Source organism: Puma concolor, chromosome B1, assembly GCF_028749965.1.
Source record: "Puma concolor isolate L17-30 chromosome B1, mPumCon1.1.hap2, whole genome shotgun sequence".
NCBI classification, from domain to species: domain Eukaryota; kingdom Metazoa; phylum Chordata; class Mammalia; order Carnivora; family Felidae; genus Puma; species Puma concolor.
In genome coordinates, this window is record NC_141670.1 from 105,405,791 (window position 1) to 105,429,450 (window position 23,660).

Sequence of the window (23,660 nt, forward strand, 5' to 3'; positions counted from 1 at the left end):
CAGCAGGGTCTCCCTGAGTGGCAAGAGGGACAGAATTGATTTGTCTGGAAGCACCAATAAGCCCGAACAGCAGATGTGCTGCCCTGTAATTATAAATCTCCCCTCATTTTTTCTCAGGACATGTTATCAGCAAGTTACCGGAAGGATTAACTTTACATATTCCAAAGAGACAAGATGAGAAGACAATCCAAAAGGACAAGACAACAAGCAAGGCATGAATTAAGGTAGATAATCAATAAAGGCTATTGATTGACTTGATAACATACATTTGTCTTGCAGTATGGATGTTTTTTAAGGAAAATAAAATCAATCTAATGAAACAACACAATATATGAACTCAACATAAATGATGATGATGATTATAATTACAAAAAGAATGATGACAAAGAACAATTAATACAGTTCAGGTACTTTCATCAAAGAGGTAAGGTACATTACATTACCTATGTCCACAAACACAGAATTTTCTTTTTCCTCTATTCATCATATCTAAGTTCATGAGTGTTTTCATTCATTTGTTCAAAGAAATAAATAATGAATGCCTATTATATGCAAGATGCCAGGCTAGTTATGAAATATGGAATAAAAATAGATCAAATAAGATCTTTATGAAAGTAGAGTGATAGTTCTACCATGTTATAAATATGTATGATATTATTATTATTAATACAAAAAATTTATATGCTTTAAAACCATATATTTTTGTCCTCTTCTGGGGCCTAGACTGGTCTAGTTTGTAGCCAAAGGCAGACAATTACAGGCAGAAAGTCTCTGGAGTAAAACTGCCATTAGGAGAGCCCTATCCTGAGTAGACAACAGCAACAAGAGGGACAGTCCCAGATGTAGGCAAGAATGAAATATATGACTAGGCCAGGCATCTATGCCCCATTGTGGTCTAAAGATCAAGATGTAACAGAAGAGGCCAGAGTACTGGGAATAGGTTGGTACGGATTACTATAGATCTGAGATTTGATCTTACCCTACTCATAAGCTAGTAAGTTTGCCTGAAACTATTTCATAAGTATTGGAAGAAGATATGAGACTTGTGGGTCAGAAATACAAGACTATTTCTTATGGCACAGCAAGAAGGAAACATTACTTCATTCCTCAATGATGTTCCCTGAAAATAATGGCCCATGGAAAAAGTAGTCATGGCTTTGCATTCTTGGTATACCCAGCAAGATGTGAACGAGTGAGAGAGTCATAAGGCATATCTCCTAACAAGTACTAGAGCACACCAGGCAAATGTGTCAGATCTGACAGTAAAAAGTGAAAGGATGCTAGAATTCCATTTATCTGCAACACTGGCTAATAGATTTACTGACAATTTAAGGCAGACATCTTTCAACCCAACCTGGATATTACAATTGGAATATTTAAAAAATCACATCCCAATGGGTACCTGGGTGGTTCAGTTTGTTAAGCATCTGACTCTTGATTTGCACTCCGGTCGTGAGTTTGTTTCATGAGTTTGAGTCCTGTGTGGGGCTTTGTGCTGACAGCACAAAGCCTGACTGGGGATTCTCTGTCCCTCATTCTCTTTCTCTCTGACCCTCCCCTGCTCACACATGCACAGACACACATGCTCATGTACAGGTGTGCCCTTCCTCTCTTTCTCTCTCTCAAAAATAAATACATAAACATTAAAAAACATCCACATCCCAGAGAGTCTTTTTTTAAATTTTTTTTTTCAACGTTTATTTATTTTTGCGACAGAGAGAGACAGAGCATGAACAGGGGAGGGGCAGAGAGAGAGGGAGACACAGAATCGGAAACAGGCTCCAGGCTCTGAGCCATCAGCCCAGAGGCTGACACGGGGCTCGAACTCACGGACCGCGAGATCGTGACCTGGCTGAAGTCGGACGCTTAACCGACTGCGCCACCCAGGCGCCCCAACATCCCAGAGATTCTGATTCAACTGGTATATCATGTAGCTCGCCATGCATGGGTTTTTTTTTATTTTTTTTTAAGTGTATTATTTAGAGAGAGAGAGAGAGAGAGAGAAGGGGAGGGGCAGAGAGAGAAGGAGAGAGAGAATCTTAAGCAGGCTCTGCACTTTCAGCACAGAGCCCGATGTGGGGCTTGAACTCACAAACAATGAGAGCATGACCTGAGCCAAAATCAAAAGTTGGACACTTAACCAACTGAGCCTCAGGCGCCCCACCATGAGCATTTTTTAAAAAGTGATTCTAATGTATGAAGTTGCTACTCCTGATTTAAATAGTCTATGTGGGATTAGATTGTGTGTCTCCATCTTCCCCAATGATAAGGATCACGTACAAAAATGGTTCTCAAACTTTAGCAAGCATAAGAATTACGTGAAAGGCTCTAAAACACAGATTGCTAGGCTCCAATCCCATAGTTTCTGATTTAGTAGGTATAGGGTGGGGCCTGAGAATTTGTAATTCCAATAAATTCCCTGGTGATGCTGATGCTGTTGGTCTGGAGCCATTGTTTGAAAACCACTGATTTAAAGCAATGCTTTTCAAACTTGTATGAATACCTGAGATCATTATTAAATTCAAATTCTGATTTGAATTGAGATAGAGGTGGGTTCCCAGAGTCTGCATTTCAACTAAGTTCCCAGATAATAGCAATGCTGCTGGTACCTGGTCCACATTTTGAATACCAAGGATCTGGGGTTCCAGTTAAAAATATAAAATCCAAGGCCCCATTTGAGACCCACTGAATTAGAATCTCCAGGAAGAGACCTGGTTTAAGTTACCAAACACCCCAGATGATTCTTTTTAAGACAAGGAGTAGTTATAACTTGAAAAGTTGAAAGTAAAAATAATGTAATCAAACCTGAACTTCTCATTAACTTACATCTAATTCCAGATAAATTTAATGATTTATGTTCAACTAACAGTAACTTTTAAGCCCCAGCTGAAAGCTTGTGAAGGGTAGCAGAATATGCTGCCCCCTAGATATGTTGAAAACAATTGAGAAGCAGATACAAGAAAAGCTCCTTTCCCTCCCCCTATTTGTTTAAAAGCAGGGCATAAGTTCTCTACTAGCAAGGACAGAAAGCTAATTACTGAAGATAACTCTAGACCCTTTTCAGTCCAGAAATGGCACCAGAGGAATCTATACAACAAATCTAAAACTATCCCTTACACACACCATTAGTTTCTCCATGTATTTTCCTTCCCACAATTTGCCACAGTCCTTTTCCTTTGTCTTGTCACTTCTCTAAAAATGTATCCTCCTATTGTTAAGATGCTATAAAAGCCCAAGTTCTAACCACCCTTTGAGTTACTCATTGTTAAGTGCTCCCCTGTGTATGCACAATGCACATGTCAACACACTTCTGTGTTGTTTTTCTTCTGTTAATCTGTCTTTTATTAGTCTAATTCATATGGCTTCAGTCAGAGAACCCAAGATGGGTAAAGAAAAAGATTTTTCCCCTCCCCTACATTTGGAATGAGGGAAGTTAAATTCCTTGTGTGCGGTCATTCTGAATGGGGGCCAACACAGAAGTCAGAATTTGAGCAGCTAAGATCTAACCATAGAGAAAGCTGAATAATAACCTAGAAAGAAAAAAAATAACCTAGATTTCAACAACCAGAGCCAAATATAAAGGCTATTCAGAAAGACGTTCATTATAGAAACAGGAGGAGATGCTGAAAGGAATCTAGCTGACAAGCCAAACAATCCAAGGGTGGGAGAAGAAGCTGGAGAACAGATCAGGGAGAGAGACACAAGCTGTGGTGGTACAGTTAGCATGGGTTTTGGAAACATGAGGTCACACACTGGCAGGCCAGAATAGCTTCCACTGAAGCTGTTTTGTGTTAGTGTTGGTTTATTTTATTTTATTTTGTTTTAATTTTATTTTTAAATGTTTATTTACTTTTTAGAGAGAGTTAGAAAGCAAACAGGGGAAGGGCAGAGAGAAAGGGAGAGAGAGAGAATCCCAAGCAGGCTCTGCACTATCAGCACGGAGCCCAACACGGGGCTTGAACTCATGAACTGCGAGATTGCGACCTGAGCTGAAATCAACAGTCAGACGCTTAACTGACTGAGCCATCCAGACGCCCAGTGTTAGTGTTGTTTTAAGCCTCAGAACCCCATCTGTCTCTATAAAATAATTAAGGATCTGCCAATAAATACTTAAATGTTAAATAAATTTATAAAGCAAATGTTTTTCTTTAAATATAAATTAACACTTCTAAGTCATATGTTTAATATATATTTCCACCAAGTTGTGTTTCTTAAAACACACATCACTGAGTCCTAATATTTTAAAAGAATAGCATATTTAAGAGGAAAAAAGGAAAGTGGAGAAAAAGTTATCTAAACTATGTTTTTATTATTATCCTGTTTTTACTATGGTCCTCTAATGTTCCCTTTTATATCATTTCTACCACATACTTTGCTCATCACTGTTAGTAAGTAATGAATATATATATATATATACATATATATATATATATATATATATATATATATATATTCAAGCTTTTAATCTAACATGAAGCTGAAACAAGTTTAAGGTGTTTTGAAGTCGTACCTAAGGAGTCAAAACATATGTCAAAACATCTCTGATGAACTTCAGTATTAAATATATATTAAACATGCTCTACTCTCTCAAAAGGATTCATTTTTATCCTTGACATCACAAATCTTTATTAAAGCAATAGTAAAAGATGAAGCTCAGAAGAGGACTAAATCACAAAGGGGAATTATCAGTTGAAATATGTTCTTTGGAGCCTGTATTTTTAGCAAATGGCTGAAATCTGTAAGTATGGAAGAAAATTTTTGCCTTTGCAGGATCTACACGAATAATTCAGATACAGTGTTTTCTATTATGTTTGAGAGAGCTTAATAATCAACTGCCTCCTGTCTTTATTTTCCAGGTTCCTCTCTTCTCTGGATCTTTCCTCAAGGATCGTATTCACTTCCCAACCTCACTCATCATTTCCACACAGATGTCCCTAAATCTACATCCCTGCCCAGGCTTCTTTCTGGAGCTTCAGACTCGCATTCTCAGCTGTTTGTTGGCTGTTATTCCCCAGCTTTCCTATCTGAACCATAAATTCAGCTTATGCTAAACCAATTTAACAACTTTCTTCCCCAAAAGAGATTCTTCTTTGGTTTTCAGGTAATAGGAATTCGATTTTTTCTTACTTTCATGTTCATAACTACTGCGTCATTTTCAACTCTTCTTTCTTCTTCCCTTAAATTCTAGCGGTCATCAAGTAAAAAATTTCTGTGTTCTCTCTCTCTCCTCTGATCCTCATTTCCTCCATTTTGCTTATGCCCCTATTACTTTTTTTTTTTTTTGCCCTTATTACTTTTAACTGAAGTTCCATAACAGAAGAGGGAGAGGATCTTCTCTTTTCCTGTCCATCCTCAGCACAGCTGACAGATTATTTTTCCTTATCTGCAGCTCTCAACTCCGTGGCTCTAAAATCTTTAAAGTCTCATCTTTGCCCATCATATTAGCATTTTCACCCTGGTATTCAAGATCCTACTAATATAGGCTACTATATTATACAGGATCCTACTAATAACAGGCCTGGCACACATTCCCAATCTTACTTCCTACTACTTTCCCTAATGTTCCACATGTTCCAAACTTGGTTGCCTCTCTAAATAGGATCTGTGCCTTCTTCCTTCTAAGGCTTTCTTTCCTTCCTGCCACTTAAAAACAGCTCAGCATAGTGGAAAGACAAGCTTTGAGCTTTGGACTCACTGCATTCAAATTCCTACTCATCAAATGTGTAATTGTGGGCAAATTATTTAAGTTTTCAAGTCCTGTTTCATAATCTTTAAAATGTACATAATTCTTACCTCGAAGCTATAGCTTGAGCTTTAAATGAGATAATCCAGCAAAGGAACTCAGTACACATTACTGTTCTTTTTTCCTTCATGTAGACAAATCTCAAACATTGTGTTCTCACTCCATTAAGCTTTCTTCATCTTCTAACCCAGATGTGACCTCTGCCTTATTTTTCAGTAATTTGTATGAATCTTAGGGCATTAACTTTACTCTGTATTAAAATCATTTACCAAAAAAAATTATTTACCAAGTTATGGAATATTTGATGCCAATGATCTTGTTTTCCCATCTCAGGATTTCTGTGGCACTCCACACAGTGTCTTGAATCTAGCTTAGTAAATATTTGTGCAATGGAACTGATTTGATTATTTCCAGTAAAAAACAGGATGTAGGAAAAAAGCCCTTAGCTAATCCTAGGTCTATAGGGATAATCTATCAATAAGATAAGTAAGAGATAAGGCTGCAGAATGAAGAGACTACATATTTAACTACAGACATCAAGACTATATACCTTCTGGCAGAATTCATTTCCAGTTATGAGAACATCAAACTAAACCTCAGGGCTACATCTCCAGGAGACATAACTTCCCTGTCCCAAAATTTGAAGGATCCAATGCCACTATATGAAAGTAGACACCAAGAATTACAAACCCGGTGAGGGTCAATGGAGGTGGTTTCACCAGATGATGCCAAAAAATGACCTATGACACAAATACTGTTAACAAAATCAGCATAGATAGGAGTGGGTCTGACTACCAGGTTGGATACAGTTTCAAGCTATTTGTTACCACTCTATAAAATATCTCTCCTCATTTTTCTCATATTTTACTATGAATACAGATTTCACATGGATGCACATGCTGTGTGGTGTAAGGCCATTTACTGCCTTTATCTCAGGTTCTAAATTCTTGCAAACATGGCTTTAGTAAAGCCATTTTTATCTAATCAACTAGAATTTCTTCACATATGCTTTCAATATCTCAAAAAAGCATGGAAGTTCCTTCTTCTTTGGTATCAATTCAAGGAAAAATATTCCAATTCATTTGCCCTTCAATCTGGAGCATTCAACTTCAGCTGAGGTCATGATCTCACGGTTCTAGAGTTGGACCCCCGTGTCGGGCCCTGTGGTGACAGCTCAGAGCCTGGAGCCTGCTTCAGATTCTGTGTCCTCCTCTCTCTCTCTCTGCCCCTCCCCTGCTCATGCTCTGTCTCTCTCTTTCTCAAAAAATAAACATTTAAAAAATTTAAAAATCCTTCACAATATGCACATCATAAATGAGTTAATCCTGACTAGAGCATTATTAGTTTTTGGGTTTGCTCTAAACAGTTTTATTGAAAATAATTTTATTTTTTTTAATGTTTATTTATTTTTGAGACAGAGTGTGAGTGGGGAGCGGGGTGCAGAGAGAGGAGGACACAGGATCCAAAGCAGGCTCCACACTGAAAGCACAAAGCCCCTGTGAGGCTTGAACTCACGAACCGTGAAATCATGACCTGAGCCGAAGTCAGACGCTAAACCTACTGATCCACCCAGGCACCCTGAAAGTCATTTTAAGTAAGGGTAATAGAAAGTTTAAAGAATCATTAATGAAAGTATCAGTTTTGTCCAGATGGCAAGTATTTGCACCTGTGATGTCAGGATTAAAAGTTACCGCAGTGCCTGGGATGGTGTTTCACACGCAATGGTGTGGATCCAGTCTCCATAACTGAGAGATAATCCGTATTAAGACTGTCCTGAAGTTCAGTAAAATATGTAGCATATTCAGTTTTCCCCTAGATCAATGCTTCAAAAGAGAATAGAAGAATTCTGTGGCCTGAAGGAAAAGGGAAATTAGTTTTGCAGCCCACACAGGAGACAAAAGAATGATCTTCTGTTCTGTGGCTGTTATTTTTTGCTATGCATTTAAAGTATGTGATATTGTGAAATCATGATTGGAATGCTTTCTATTAAAAAAAAATTCTCCTAAGGAAAACCACGGAAAACTCCCAAGAAGTCAGAAAAGCTGAAAACCTCAAACAAGAACGTATTGAGTAGCGGCTGTTCTCAGGATTTGTCACTCTCCCTGTTTAACAAGTGCAAATGCACAAATATGATGATTTTCTTTACCTGCCTAACCTCCAGGGGCTCCCATTTACCCCAGGTGAAATTCCAAGTCCTGCATATGACTTTCAGATCCTCTCAAGGCTGGCCCCTGCCTCATCATCTTCCACCTTCCTCCTTGCCTGCCTGCTGTGTATCCCCCTGCTCCCACCCTATCCCTCTCTGCTCCGGCCACACTGAGCTCCTTTTCCTGGCCTTTGTGTTTTGTGCACACTCTTCCTTCTTTCCCTCTTTTCCACCTTTTTCACCTGGATATATTACCCTTAACTCCCATGTCTCAGTTTGAATGTCATCTTCTTGCAAAAGACTTTCTTGACCCCCAGCCCAGCTTGGGAGCACCTCATTGATGTTCTCATAGTGCCCATACTTTCCTCATCACACACTATTGTAATGGTGGGTTTGTTTTTCTGTGTCTGTTTTACTTGTCTGCATTTTCCACAACATCGTATATAATTCAGTAGGGTCAGGGACCACGTCTGTACTGTGTAATAGCATTCTTCAAACTAGGGCAGATGTATTCCTGGGTGTACACAAACAATTTCCAAAGAAGTACATGAGTAAAAGTAGTCTTTAGGGACTCAGATACCAGAACTTCCAATTCCACGTCTCCTTTCCCAAAACAGATCTGCCTGAAAACCTGCCTAAGATTAGGCATAAATGCCAGTCCTCATTTCTCACTCTCTTTTCAAAATTACCCTTTTCTCACTTCATGAAAGAAAAGCCTACCTCTCATTGATGCCAAATCTTAACATGGAGAGTTTCATAGGATATAAAAACCATCAAGAAGACAAACTCTTCAAAGCAAAAATGGAATATTAGTGTTAGTGCAGCCTCCTTTAATTGAATCACCATCAACCCACAGCATGAGTTTAGCGTCTTCCCTATCTTTTAGATATTTCTCTTAATGTAAAATGTGGGCAGGAACTTGTGCTATTTGGCCAAAATATCTGAATTCAAATTTATTCTGGACACAGTCACAGTGATGGTCATTTTTATTCTCCCCATCAACTGTTTTCTTTTTTCCCCCACATTTACTGAGATGTAATTGACAAACAAAAATTTTACATATTTGGGGCATACAACGTGATGATTTCACATATGTACATATTGTGAAAGAATTACCACAATCAAGTTAACACATCCATCAGCTCAGTTACCTTCTGTGTGTGTGTGGGGGGGGGGGGGGGGGGGAGGGGAGGTTGAGAATGCAAAATCCTCTCTCTTAGCAAATTTCAAGTAAACAATACAGTGTTATTAACTATAATCACCAGGCTGTAAATTTGATTCCCAGAACTTATTCATCTCATAACTGAAAATGGTACCCGTTGACCAATATCTCCTCAAAGCCCTGGAAACCATTGTTCTATTCTCAAGCTCTCTAAGTTGAACTTTCTTAGATTATACATATAAATGAAATCATATGGTATTTGTCTTTTTGTATCTGGCTTATTTCACTTAGCATAATGTCCTCCAAGTGCATTCATATTGTTGCTAATGGCAGGATTTCCTTCATTTTATGGATGAATAATATTCCACTGTGTATATATACTTTTCTTTATCCATTATCCACTCATCAGTGGACACTTAGGTTGTTTCCATATCTTGGCTATTGTGAATAATGCTGCAATGAACGATGAGGGTGCAGCTATCTCTTAGACTACTGATTTCATTTCCTTTGCATACATACCCAGAAGTGGAACTGCTGAACTAAATGGTAGTTCTAGGGGCGCCTGGGTGGCTCAGTCGGTTAAGTGTCCGACTTCAGCCAGGTCACGATCTCGCGGTCCGTGAGTTCGAGCCCCGCGTCAGGCTCTGGGCTGATGGCTCGGAGCCTGGAGCCTGTTTCCGATTCTGTGTCTCCCTCTCTCTCTGCCCCTCCCCCGTTCATGCTCTGTCTCTCTCTGTCCCAAAAATAAATAAAAACATTGAAAAAAAAATTTTAAATGGTAGTTCTATCTTTAATTTTTTGAGGAACTGCTACTCTATTTTCCATAATGGCTCTACCTATTTGCCAACTTTTTTCTAAGAATTCATACTTTCAAAAGAGAGCCCTGTGGAAGTGAAGCAAAAGGAGCTTTGGAGACAAATATTGAGGAAGGAAAGCTCATGTCCAAGTTATAAACTCATCCATATGTGACCCTACACAAGGATTCATCTCTGGTTCTCAAACTATTCATTTGCCTAGTTGAGAATTAGAATTCCTACATGAGATGCTTGTCAAGAGCATGAATATTAACACATTTATTTGAGCTTACTTTTTTTTTAAATGACTAAAAGACTAAATCTGATGTAAATGATTGACTTGACATTTTCTTTTTCTTCTTTTTTTAAAGTTTATTTATTTGGAGAGTGGGAGAGTGCACATGAATGGGGTAGAGGCAGAAAAAGAGGGGAGAGAGAGAATCCCAAGCAGTCTCCGTGCTGTCAGCACAGAGCCTGATATGGGTCTCAAACCCACAAACTGTGAGATCATGACCTGAACTGAAACCAAGAGTTGGACGCTTAACTGACTGAGCCACCCAGGAGCCCTGACTTGACATTTTCAATGAATTGAATAAACTAATTGGAACTCCCAACAATTAAGTAGTGGGAGTAGGGTGGGGTGGGATACACACACACACACACATATGCTATTGTCACTACATACAAACATTTTACATTAGCACACTCTATTATTAAAGCTGTATTGAAATTGACAACACTTCCATTTTTCCAATGCTTTCTATGTTAAAAACCCAAATAGGGTATGTCTAAGAGAAAGAGTAATATCCCTGATTAATTGCCATTTGTTAATTCTTCAAAAGATCCTTTTGGTGTATTTCCCAAATATTGAGAAAATAAATGACTCTAAGATCAAGTAACAAATTCGTTTGCAAATTCAAATCACTTTTCAACAAAATTGGAAGAGGACTTGATTGTTAGCAATTGAAAATAGCATTTGACAACAGGAACATGTATAATGGATATTTTTAAGTGTGTAGCTGTTATCACTATTCTTTCCATTTTCACCTACTTTTATGGGAACAAAGCTTTTTTAGCACTTACATCTATATCAGTCATTTTCAAAATGCAGTCCAAAAACACCTACGAGTCCTTGAGATTCTTTCAGGTGTCCGTCAAATCCTCCCTTTTCCAGCTACACATTTTCATGCAGCTAGATTTTCTTCACAGGTTTCAATCAGAACAACATACTGCAAAAGATGCATAAGTAGATATGAGAACCCAGTTGCCTTTCTGTTTTTTAATTATTTTATTTTTTTAATGTTTATTTATTTATTCTGAGAGAGACAGGGCGTGCCCATGCATGTAAGCACAAGCAGGGGAGGGGCAGAGGGAGAGAGACAGAAAGAGAGAGAGAGAGAGAGAGAGAGACAATCCCAAGCAGGCTCCACACTGTCAGCATAGAGCCCAACACAGGACTTGATCTCACACAACTGTGAGATCATGACCTGAGCCAAAATCAAGAGCTGGATGCTTAACTGAATAAGCCACCCAGGCACCACCCCTCTTCCCCAGTTGCCTTTGTAAAGTAAGGCATCAGATTTGCAAATATGAAAAATAATGCCAATATTTTCACTATTTTTTTAAAAATATGTCTTTAAAAATGTTAGTTATGGTTATATGTAATGGGTTTCTGACTTTTATTTTTTAATTAGTAAATAAATATTTTTAATTTCTCAATTTTAATTTCTAATGCAGAAAATATTGATAAAACCCACATAAACAAAAGCTCTTTGAGGGTATCAATAATTTTTTTTCAGCAAAGCAACATGCTTCTTTATTTCCCTGTCTTTCCATCTTAGTCTTCCTGCAGGATGGTGATGGGCTGGGAGGCTTCCCTCTGACTCAGGCCCTGGACACTCAGGAATTCCTGGGGTGGGAAAGTAAGGTAGGTAGAGGACTGCCACCCCAGCTTTATTCCTACTCTGCCTTCTGGGAAATCAGAAGCCCATCCTGCCCCCCAATCCTAACTAACACTGCTGCTTTTTTAAAATTCCAGGTGGCCTTAAAAAGAGAGTGTGGGGAGAGGGTATGAGGGGGAAATCAGAGGGCTGCCCTGTTTGGGGAAGGAGCCCTTGAGAAAATGGATCAGAAAATGGATCAAAGCTCAGTATTGGGTGTGAGGGGTCCACCCTGGTTCCTGGGGCAGGCAGGTGACTAGGGAAGTGATTCAAGAGAGTGAAGGTCACCAGCAGGTCCTCCTGCTGCCTCTGCCACCCCTGCCCATGAGGCTTCAATGATTTTTAAAGAGCATAGAGGCACCTGGGTGGCTCAGTGGGTTAAGTGTCTGACTTCGGCTCAGGTCATGATCTCGAGGTTCTTGAATTCAAGCCCCGCATCAGACTCTGAGCTGACAGCTGAGAGCCTGAAGCCTGCTTCAAGTTCTGTTTCTCCCTCTCTCTGTCCCTCCCTTGCTCATGCTCTGTCTCTCTCTCTCTTTCAAAAATGAATAAACATTTTTAAAAAATTTTAAATAATAATTTTTAAGAGTGTAAAAGCGTCCTAAGTTCAACAAGTTTGAAAAAAATGCTGATCTATATAAGAATAAACTGATGCTTAAACCAGCCTCAATAGAGCAATATATGATATTTCTCATTAATAATTTAATAATTGAAAAAATACACAAATCTATGTTAAGATATCTATTCTCAATAAAGCTTTTCTGTGTTTAGTAATTTATCAAAATTTGTAATGTAATTATTTTGCACTAATCAATTGTGTAAAAACAATAATTATAATGCAACATAATACAGAAACATTAACATTTGAAGCGTCTTTTTAATACACTTTTTTGGAGTAAAGTATAATAGGCTGATCAATAAAAGATTTTCAAGCAAAAATATATTACATTAGGATAAAATTATGTGGAGTAAATGGAACAGAATTATGTGTTTCAGGAGAAAAGAAACAATGTAAAAATTCTGACAGTTAAACAAGAGCTCCTCAAATCTGAAAACATTTCAGTACATCATTGTATTTCCAGAACCTAAAACATTATGTGTTTATTTCATGAATGAGAGATATCCTTTAACCCCTGACTCAAAATGAGAAACAAAACAGTGTAGGAAGCAGAACCGCACTAGTCACCATATGCTTCAGTCTAGCCAAACAGAACAAAATGTGTTAGAACCAACAATGTAACTGAACCAAAGAGGACTTCATACCATAGAGAATTCCAGGTGACATTGGAAAACTAGGTCTAAAATAAACTCAAGTCCAAATGAAGAATCTTAGAGATAAGTCACATAAAACGTTTATAATTGTGCCTAGTGTATGGCAAGTCTTCATAAATATTAGCCACCCTTATTTATGATTTTATCACGTCATTATCATTACCAATGGCCTTAGCCTATTTGGACTTCACGTAAGAATTCTCAGCTACTGGGGTACTTCCAAAGGATGTTTTTGGTCTTCAGTATTTTTTTTTTTAATTTTTATTTATTTATTTTAAGAGTGGGTAGGAAGAGAGAGGATACCAAGCGGGTTCCCCACTGTCAGCACAGAGCACAATGTGGGACTCGAGCTCACAACCCACAAGATCATGACCTGAGCTGAAATCAAGAGTCCACACTTAACTGACTGAACCACCCATGCCCATGGTCTTCAGTCTTAAGTGAACTTCCCCCATGCCACTTAATTGCCCCTACTTGACTCTTTCGACACTCACTCCTGTTTCTATTTTGAAAATTCTGGTCATTATGTAATTCTTACATAATTATATTTCCTTTTTCATAAGCTAACTACTCTATTGCCCCATGATTCCATCCTCAGATCATCACTCTTCTAATTTTCTATATTTTCTCTGAGTAATGTTTTCAACATCATTTCCTAATCTTCCTTTCCAGCTTTAACCTGCCCTCAAACTGTGAACCACATGTCCATTAAGAGATGATTTGGGTGCTCCTAATGGATGAAATGCATTGACCATTTTGCCCCCACCTCCAAATTTTCTTACTTTATCTTAGCTATTTTAACTAGTAGCACAGGCATTTCACCCAATGGCATTGGCAGTTTTGGCATACCCATTGTTTCTCCTCTTTCCTCGGCATTATTTCCTCTTACCATTAAGTTCTTCTCATTTTACTCCTAAAATATTTATTAATTCAGTACCCTCCCTCCCAAACCCTTCTGCATCTATTGCTCTTGTTGAGGCTCCAGGATCTCTCACAACTATACTATCGTAATGGCTCGTTAACTGGCCTCCCCAACCGTAATCTGCCCTCCTCAAATCTACATACACTCCCTGACCATGTCTGTCTGCCTTAAATATCATTCAGTGGCTTCTCATCTAGGAAAGGATCAAATAAAAGCCCTTTAACACCACACACTAGGACCCTCATTGTTTCACCTCTCTCTCTTCTAACACAATGCACCCTATTACGCTCCAAAAAGACAAAATTACATGCAGTTTTGTAAACCCAACAATCTTTCCTTTGCTTGATCCTTTGCCTGAAATTTTCTGTCCACACTTTTTATCTTAGATAATTTTTATTCATTTAAATGTCAAGAAATCTTCGCTGACCTCATCAGTCCAAAGGCTAAAAGTCTTGATGTACAGTTCTAAATTATCTGTGTAATATATATATTTATATATACATATCTGTAGATCTTCCACTAGACTATGATCCCATTAGGACATGAATGTTGTCTTATACATCTGTTTGTCTCCAGCACTTTATCACAGTGCTTCAACTATAGTCACTGAATAATCAATGTTGAACCAAAATTTTGGATAACTGCTCACAATTCAGGGCCATACTTGGTTAAACAAACAAAATGAAATGATAGCTCCTGGGGAAAGTTAAAATCTGTTTTAAATGAAGCTTCATTAAGAACCTAAAAGGGAAACATGAGAAGTAAATAAGTAAAGTACAAAGGCCTTATAAAGTAAGTTTGATAATCCTAAAATAATTCAAATCTAGTTATAGATTGTCTAGACATATTAATCTTTTCCATTACAACTCTATCAAGTTTCAATGCTAGTTTCAGATTCCCTAAACAGAAAAACTGAATTATCTGGAGGTTGAGGATATGCCATGCTCTTTCCCATCTCCATAACTTTACCTATGCTGCCATTCATTGCATAAAATAACCTCTCTCTTTCCTTCACCAGGATAACTCATACATCATCAGTCTCAGCTGATTTGTATGTCTAAGGAAAGACATAGAATAGTGAAGTGCAAAAAGCATTTCACAAAGCAAATGTATAGTTTGATTCTGTCTTTATGTACATTTTTCTCTGTACCTTCAATCCAAATGTATACAGTTTTACACAAAAATATTCAAGGAAGGGTACAATATCGACCTTTAGGGATAGAAGCATTGATTCAGGAAATCTTTACTTCACCTTCATAACATCTGGAAAGAGTTCATATTTCACTTCTGGGAAGTCTGATGGGCTTGTCCATATTGGATTAGGTGCTCCTCCTTCCTACTCCACAGCATCCTGGACAAACTCTAGTGCATAGCAGCATCCCAAGGAGTTATTTGAGTATCTGTCCCACTATATACAAGCTTTTTGAAAGTGAAATTTATTTTTATACTCCGAACTGAATGTACCTGATGTATTTTGCAGTTCTATTCCAGAAATTCAACAAATATGAACAATTGAATTGAATTTCCCATGACTGTCAGTCCAGATATACAACACCCTCCCTCCAACCAGGAACAGGGGTAGTCAGTTTTGAGAGATAAAAGCTCAAAGCTTTAGAATTTAGTTTTTAAATATATATCCTGGGATAAAATATTGTCTAGATTCAGTCAGATTTGCAAACAGCTTCCCAAATTTCAGGAGACTGGCTCTGACATCCTCATCAAAAATACAACAATCCATTGAAAATAGGTACTCAAACAATTTCTTGTACATGAATGTTCATAGCAGTACTATTCACAATATCCAAAAGATGAACATGACCCAAATGTGAATACATGGATATACAGATTGTGGTATGTACATACAATGGAATATTATTCAGCCATGAAAAGAAAATGAAGTACTGATACATGCTATAACATAGATGACCTTCAAAAACATTTAAGTGAAAGAATCCAGGCATGGAAGGCCACACATTGCATGTCTCCATTTATACAAAATAGCTAGACTAGGTAAATCCATAAAAAACAGAAAGCAGATTGGTGGTCACCAGCATATGGGGTAGGGGAGAATGAAAAGCAACTGCTTAATATATCCAGGATTTATTCTTGGCGTGATAAAAATGTTTTGAAACTATACAGAGGTGGTGGTTGCACACCACCATGAAGGTACTAGTTGCCACTTAACTTGTTCACTTTAACAAGGTCAATTTTATGTCATGTGAATTTCACCTCAATTTTTAAAAAAAGCATTTATGATTTACAAATAATACAGAAATAGTTACATAGGAATTAATTTTATAAATATTTCCCATCATAAACCAAGCTTTAAAAGAGGAAAAAAATTAACATGTGATAAGAATCTTATTCATTTATGGAAAGCTAAATTTCCATGGCCATATTCTATTTCTTTCCAGTTTTCAAGGTTCGACAGACATGACAAAACTGAAGAACAGAACTATTGGGAGACAAAGTCTGAATCAATTAATTTTTGGTATGCCCTAACTATAAAACAGATTACATGAATTTGCAAGTTTCATTGTTCCACAGCTCTTAAATTTGTTTTTAAAAGCTAAACTTAGCTGAGCTCTTTCTCATAACAATCAGAATAATTCTTTTGTCATTATTAAATAATCTATCTCAATACGTGCCATAAATCTGAAACTGAAAAAATAGATGACTCAAGAATATGAAATTTAGATTCCTTGAGAATGATGTAATCAAGTTTATTTGGATTCAGCTATTAATGTTATCCCTGATGGTACTGCCTTTGCTGTCACTTCCATGAGAAAATAGAAATGATTTTCCATGTGGAGAATTTTAAGGATATTAGCATCAAATAACATGTATTTTGTTAATAATGCTAAATGGCATCTCAATGCCATGGAATAATAAATGTGACTCCTTATACGCTTAACTTATGGTGACAATTACTTAGGCTTAATAGAAAGTTGCTCAGGAATGCACCATACACAGTAAGGTGATATTAAAGTGTACAATATCATTTCTACAATAACTATTAATATCCCAAAAGAAACCGTCTACCTGATGGTTTCAGTTAAGCCAGCTCAACAAATGCTGACCTTCTGTTATATGCTGAACATTGAAATAGGAGATAAAAAGATAATAAAAACAGAATTTCCATCTTTAGGAAATTTACAATTCAATGAGAGCCTCAGAATCCAAACAAGTTGTAACTAGATAGCTTTATGTATAATAAAATAGGGGCACACTACAAAAGTGGTACAAGGAAGGCAATAATGAATTCAGTTTGGAGAAACTGGAAGGAATAATATGTGAACTGGCCTTCATAGGATGAATAGGAGCTCAATGGATGGGGAAAGTGTTTCAAATGGTCTAGACCTAGAAAACAACCTTGTCATCTTCAGAGAACTACAAACAATGCAATACTGAAAGAAAAGGAAGAAGAGGAGGGTATAGACAGGAAAAGAAGATAAAGGCAGGAAGGGGAAGAAGCATGAAAAAAGGAGAAAGAAAAAAAGAAAAGGAAGAAGTTAAGAAGTGAGAAGTTGAAAGAAATGTGGGTGGAGAAGTAGGCTGGGACCAGATTAGGAAGGATTTTATTGAGCTGGAACCTCCTCTTTTAAGCATCAAGTAGTCACTGAGGGAACTCATCTGGAGAATGACATGGTCAGATTTGATATTTGGAAAGGTCACTTTGGTAACAACATGGGGAAAAAATTTGCAGGGGCAAGTCTGAAATCAGGAAGATCAAATAGCAACCTATTTTAGTAGTTCAGGCTGCAAGTGAACAGTGCTTAAACTAACAAGGCCACTGGTAATGCTGCAGAGAAGACAGACTTGATATATGACATGATTGACCACCTTGGTTTTGAAAGTGAGAGAACAGAGGAAGCACTGGATAACTTAGAATGTGCTGGACTTTGGATAGCAGTGGTGGCATATCAGTAAGGCAGCCAGGGAAAAGAAAAGTGGAACAGTTTCGGAGTGGAGAAAGGGGAGCCACATTGTTCAGCTCTGGGCATGTTGACTGAAGGACTTAGAAGACTCCCAGCTAAAGATACCTATTTAGGGTTATCTGTTTTTTTTTTTTTTTTTTTTTTTTTTTTAAATTTTTTTTTCAACGTTTATTTATTTTTGGGACAGAGAGAGACAGAGCATGAACGGGGGAGGGGCAGAGAGAGAGGGAGACACAGAATCGGAAACAGGCTCCAGGCTCTGAGCCATCAGCCCAGAGCCCGACGCGGGGCTCGAACTCACGGACCGCGAGATCGTGACCTGGCTGAAGTCGGACGCTTAACCGACTGCGCCACCCAGGCGCCCCTAGGGTTATCTGTTTTTAAATTATACTCAGAGACAGATGACATTATTGAGGGAGAGAATATAATGAGAAGAGAATCAACCCTGGAGGAAACCAAAGTTAATCATATTTCAAGTAAGGGGTGCTCTAAAGAAGATGTCACAGAAACAGGAAGAAATCCACTTTATGTTGTCACGGAAGTCAAGGGAGAAAGTAATTTAAAGGAGGAAATAATCAACACTGTTAAATGCCACAGAAAAACTGAGTGAAAACAGTGCCTGAAAAATGTTACTTGGATTTGGCGATTGAGGTGAAAAGTAATACAGTGCTAATTTCAGTGGAATTGGGAAGCTGGAATTCAGATTACCAATGGAGGGCAATAAAACAAGGTATTTTATTTTATACTGTTATGTTTTTATTATTTTATGTTTTATATTGTATTGATTTTTTATGTTTTATTTTATAAAGGTATTATTCCAGGAAGATGATGGAGAAAGACAGAAATAAAAAAGGCATTAGCCAGGGAAAGAAAAGCTTCAAAGAGTATTATAGGCTTCTTTTAATGTCAATTCACAGTCTTTCTTTAAGAAAATAGAATTACTAGAAGTTTGGCTTCCAAAATTTTCCTGGTAGCAGGAAAATTCACTACTAAAAATTTTGAAATAATTTGAGACAGCGGAAATTTTAAAATCGTAGGAAATCCTTACCAGCAGAGAAACAACCTTCAGAGAACACGGCACCATAGTAAATTCAGATAGTGGTATGAAAAGCAAAGGAATGTCTTTCAGAGGTGCTGCATATCAAGAAGCTATTGACACTGTGGAGGCAGTAATGCATGGTGGTTAAGAATGGTTCTGGAATCCACCTATCTCAGTTCAAGGTCTGGCTCTACCACTTTCTCTGTGACCACACCCTAGTTACTTACATTGTCATCAGTCTGTCTTCTCACCTGTGAAATGGAGACAATAACCCAATCTACATGATGAAGTTCTGTCAGAAGTAAATGAGATAACATTTCTCTGGCATTAAGTGATAAGAATGACAATGTTGATTTGGTATATTTTGTTACTGAAGATGATGATGTTGATTACACACAGTTCATAAAGATCATATATAAAGCTATGAAACTGGATGAGACCAGGTTGAAGGCAGTGAGTGTATACAGAAAAGAGGTTTAAAGACTTTTTCCAAGGCTATATGATGTGAAGAAAGAACCAGCGCAGGAGACTAAATTGGAGCAGCCAGTGAGGTAGAAGGAAAACTAGGAGAGCAGAGTCATAGAGGATATGGAAAGAAAGTGTTTCAGGGAATGATCAATTGATACTAATGAGTCAAATGATACTAATAAATCAAGTAAAATGAGGACTGAGAATTGATCACTAGATGTAGCAGGAAAAAAAAATGAAAATCTTTGATGACCTTAACAAGAGAGGATTGTCAAGGTGGACACTGTTTGTGTCCCTACGTTAATGTGTGTGTGAGACCTTGATCACTTACGTGCAAGTCACTGAAGAGGGCAGATGGTTGTCCGTTTCTGGGTATGATCCAAATAAGGAACATGATATGTGGTTGATGTTTGCTGGGGGTTTCTGAGAAAGAAGTTTACATACTTTTCTCAGAGAGCTAATGGAAAGACATACTTTCTGCCACTGGATGTGACCATGAAGATCTTTATCCCTGGGATTTGTTGGCAGAGATCTTACAATCTTGAGAAGAAACTGTTTTGCCATAGAAGTAATAGAAACTAAGTAGAAACTAGTCACTAATGACATAATTGCTCATCCAGTTATCCAAAGTTGGATATACCTCTACTTATTTTCCCCAAAGTCTCTTTGGCTCAAGACAGTTATACTAGCAAATACTATTTTTTATGTAAGCCTCATTATATTTTTCTGTTATTTGCAAAAGAAATATTCTTGAGTTCAATAATTCTTAAGTTCAATTTATCAAGGCTGAAACTGCATGACCTGGTTGAAGGGAAGAACAGTGGATACTGGAAGAATTTTGGACAGTCAATAAAAATAATTCTTATCACAATCTATATATGACCAAATCCTGACCTTCTTCATTTCTACTTCCCCATTTTAAGGACATTCTAGTGATTTATAAAATTAATGTTTAAAAACTAGAATTCTGTTTTAAGAGAATTCTGGGAGAATAAAAGTCAAATGTGAATGTCTTATTTCCTATCCATTTCTAGGTTAAACGTATGTGTCTATCCTGAGCCAAGCAGCAGTTGTTGGTGGTGAGCCATTGAGTGTAAGTAAGATTTTCAGTTGTGAAATGATCCTGGCAGAGGAGAAAATGTGGGGCTTCTTCCAACATGGGCAAGCCTGAGTTTGAAACCAACCTCAGAGACTCTCAAGATGAAGTTTGCACTTGATGAACACTGGGGATAGCTTCAAAGTTCTGTGAACCCAAGCATCTGAGGATGACGTGGTCCGATGTGGGGGTTCTCAGTCTGACCCCTATGGAGCCCAAGGACTGTATCTTGTAGGCTGAGACTTCCCTCTTTCTGAAGGTAGGATGGTGTGAGTAGAAAAAGGAGAGTAAGATTCTCTCTGCTGTCTAGATGGTCTGGCTGTGTACTTTCTACACAATTCCCCAGGGGGTTAGCAGGTAATGCTTTGGTTCCCATCATTCATGGAACCGCCAATACTCTACCCAGGTCTACATAAAGAAAAATAACAACCTGTGAGAATAACAAAATAACAACCTGAAAGAGAAAGATAAAAGAATATAGGAACCCAGTCAAATAGAGCTGCTGAGGAGATTTATGACAAGTTGGACAAAAACAGTTGAAAAGCACTTTAGTAGACTACACACACACACACACACACACACACACACACACACACAATCTAAATATATATTGAAGTCTAAATAGATATTGGTAGGCTGTCTGGGAATGTGTTTTTAAAAGTACTAAAGAAGAATTCTTGAAATGAAAGTTGAATCAGTTTAGAAGAAAGGTATTTAATTATCTCACCAAAACCTAGAAGTTGGGGATAGTGGCAGGGTAGGATTAGGGTGGAGAAACTGGGTAATAAAAACATTCCAAACATTTCATCTGGTGGGATGAAAGAGAAAAGGAGCAAGTGAAAGTATGCTAAAGTTAGGGTGATGATAATTAGGAGGGAAGCCTCCTTGGGGAAAAAAACCTGGTATTTCCTTTCACAATTATATGTACATCAAATCATCACATTGTACATTTTAAATATATCACAATTTTATTTGTCAGTTATGCTTCAATAAAACTGGAAAAAAAATGGAAAAAAGCAGGGAGGAACAAGAGGGAGAGAAAACAAAAGTCTGGTGAAGATTTCAGTTTCTTCATCCTTCTGTGCCTCTTGGACTTCCATCTTCTGTGAGTCAATATAGTTCCTCTAACTTTGGGTTAAAGAAATGTATCTTGTTTTTAAACAGTAGAAGAAAAATGTATATCTGGCTTTGAGCAGCAGAAGAGGGGTCCATAAGGTCAAGTGAAAGGGATTGGAATGAATACTAACTTGAATAAACCAGAGAAATGAGAATAATTTAAATATAATATTAAAATAAGAGCAAAATAAAGGAAAACAATCAAATAAGTCAATATGCTCAGTGTCAACGGATTGGACACATCCATTAGAAGAGTCAGTCATTTTGGATTAAAAAAGAAGAAAAAAAATTAGAGAAAATTATTTAAAATAAAATAATTAGAAAACTGGAAATAAAGGAATAGGTAAGAAAATACCAGGCAAATTCAAGCACAACAAAAAAGAGGAATAGCAATGTTAATATCAGACAACACAGAACTTAAGGTATTGTCTCAAACTGGATAAGCAGGGTAAAGCACTGAGCTAGATAAGAAGGGAAGTCACATTATCATAAAAGATACAAAAGAATGCATTGTATGAATGCATCAGTCGACATAGGTGCTACACCACATAAAGCAAAAACTGTTATAATGGAAGGGGAACCTGACTAAAAATACATTTATATCATGAAATTTAAATACATCTCTTGACAAATCAGAGACCTAGTAGGAAAAAAAATGGAGAAATTGAAAAGTATAACCAACAATTAAAAATACATAGCTTATATATCTTAAATAGAGAATCTAATAACCCTCCCCACACTACCTCAGCATAATCTTATAACTAGAAGAAATGAGCATGTAGGAATGGCCTAGCACCTCTCTCTGGCAGCCTAAGGCAGAAGGAGAACGGGAACAGAAAGAAAAAGAGGCAAGAAGGGGAAAAGAAGGAAGAGGAAGACAAGGAGGCGGGGACAAAAAGAGAGAAAAGAGGGTAGAGAACAAGAAGGAGATGGAGATAGAGGATCTGAGGAGAGGGAGAAGAAAAGGGGGAGGAAAAGGGGGAGACCATGCGTTGAAATTCTGTCCCTGCCTCTCTAAGGCCTCTGTGTAATGAACATTGAAATGAATGAATGTGTTTTTAGTGGTTTAGAATAGTATTTAGCATTGAGACCATTTTTTTCTGCCTATTTACCTCATGAAAAACAAAGAGCACACTAAAGTGATATACACAATGATACTTTATTTAGATTTTTTGGTTCTGCACAGTCATTAAATTCTTTTCCTGGAAGAGCTATTATTAACAGTGCTAATTGTAGTTCCGTGCAACAGCTCTCAATGGCTTGTCATGTTTAGAAGGGTGTTTTTCAGTAAGCTTCTGAAAGCCCTAATTAATGGAAAAGACCAGACTCTCACTGCTTCTTCTATACATGCTTGAAGTACAAAAGATGTTTGATGAAACCATACTACCAAATGATCAAAATGAACTTTTTCCAATCAAACAAATGTGGTTTACACAACCACAAATCTATGTAAGACAATAAATGGGCTAAAATATTTATTATCTCTAAGAACATTATTCAATGCTTTCATCAGAATACCTAAATCCCCTTTTTCTCTCTCATCAAAAAGAGATAAGTAGCCTTGAATATTATACTGTTTATATTCTATTTAATTTTTCAAAAATTCTATTATGAAATTTCTCAAATATTTGTGAAGTTGAAAAAATTTCACAGGGAAGACTTACATCCTCACTACCTCGATTCTAACATAATCTCTTACCACCTTGTTTCATTCCATATCTATCCATCCCTCCATTCATTAATCCATCTTGCTTTTTTTCATGCACTTCAAAGTAAATTGAAACATCAGCCTACTTTTCCCTAAGTACTACAGCAAACACTAGTGATTAGTTTTCTGACATGGACAAGATACGTTCATCTCCACTGCAGTAAACAGTAAGATGCAGGGCACATATATTTGGTGTAGGAGCTGAGATCCTGGATATACGACTTTCTGCCCATGTCTAAAAAATAAACAAGGAAATAGCTAAACAACATCTTGAAGTTCTGTGGAAAAAATGAAAGCTACAGAGATTATTAATAAT

At 37.4% G+C, this 23,660-nt stretch overlaps 1 long non-coding RNA gene across 14 annotated transcripts in view; it reads right to left on the bottom strand.

The window, feature by feature from the left end:
• Window positions 1-23,660, bottom strand: part of LOC112858613 (uncharacterized) — a 235,018-nt gene that overhangs the window by 154,869 nt on the left and 56,489 nt on the right. For 8 of the 14 annotated variants that reach the window (XR_015250262.1, XR_003223406.2, XR_003223404.2 and 5 more), the window contains one exon: window positions 10,737-11,074. This is a non-coding gene — a long non-coding RNA (uncharacterized LOC112858613). Of the gene's footprint in view, window positions 1-10,736; window positions 11,075-23,660 lie in introns of those variants that run through there. The other 6 variants (XR_015250260.1, XR_015250256.1, XR_015250261.1 and 3 more) reach the window with 1 other exon arrangement.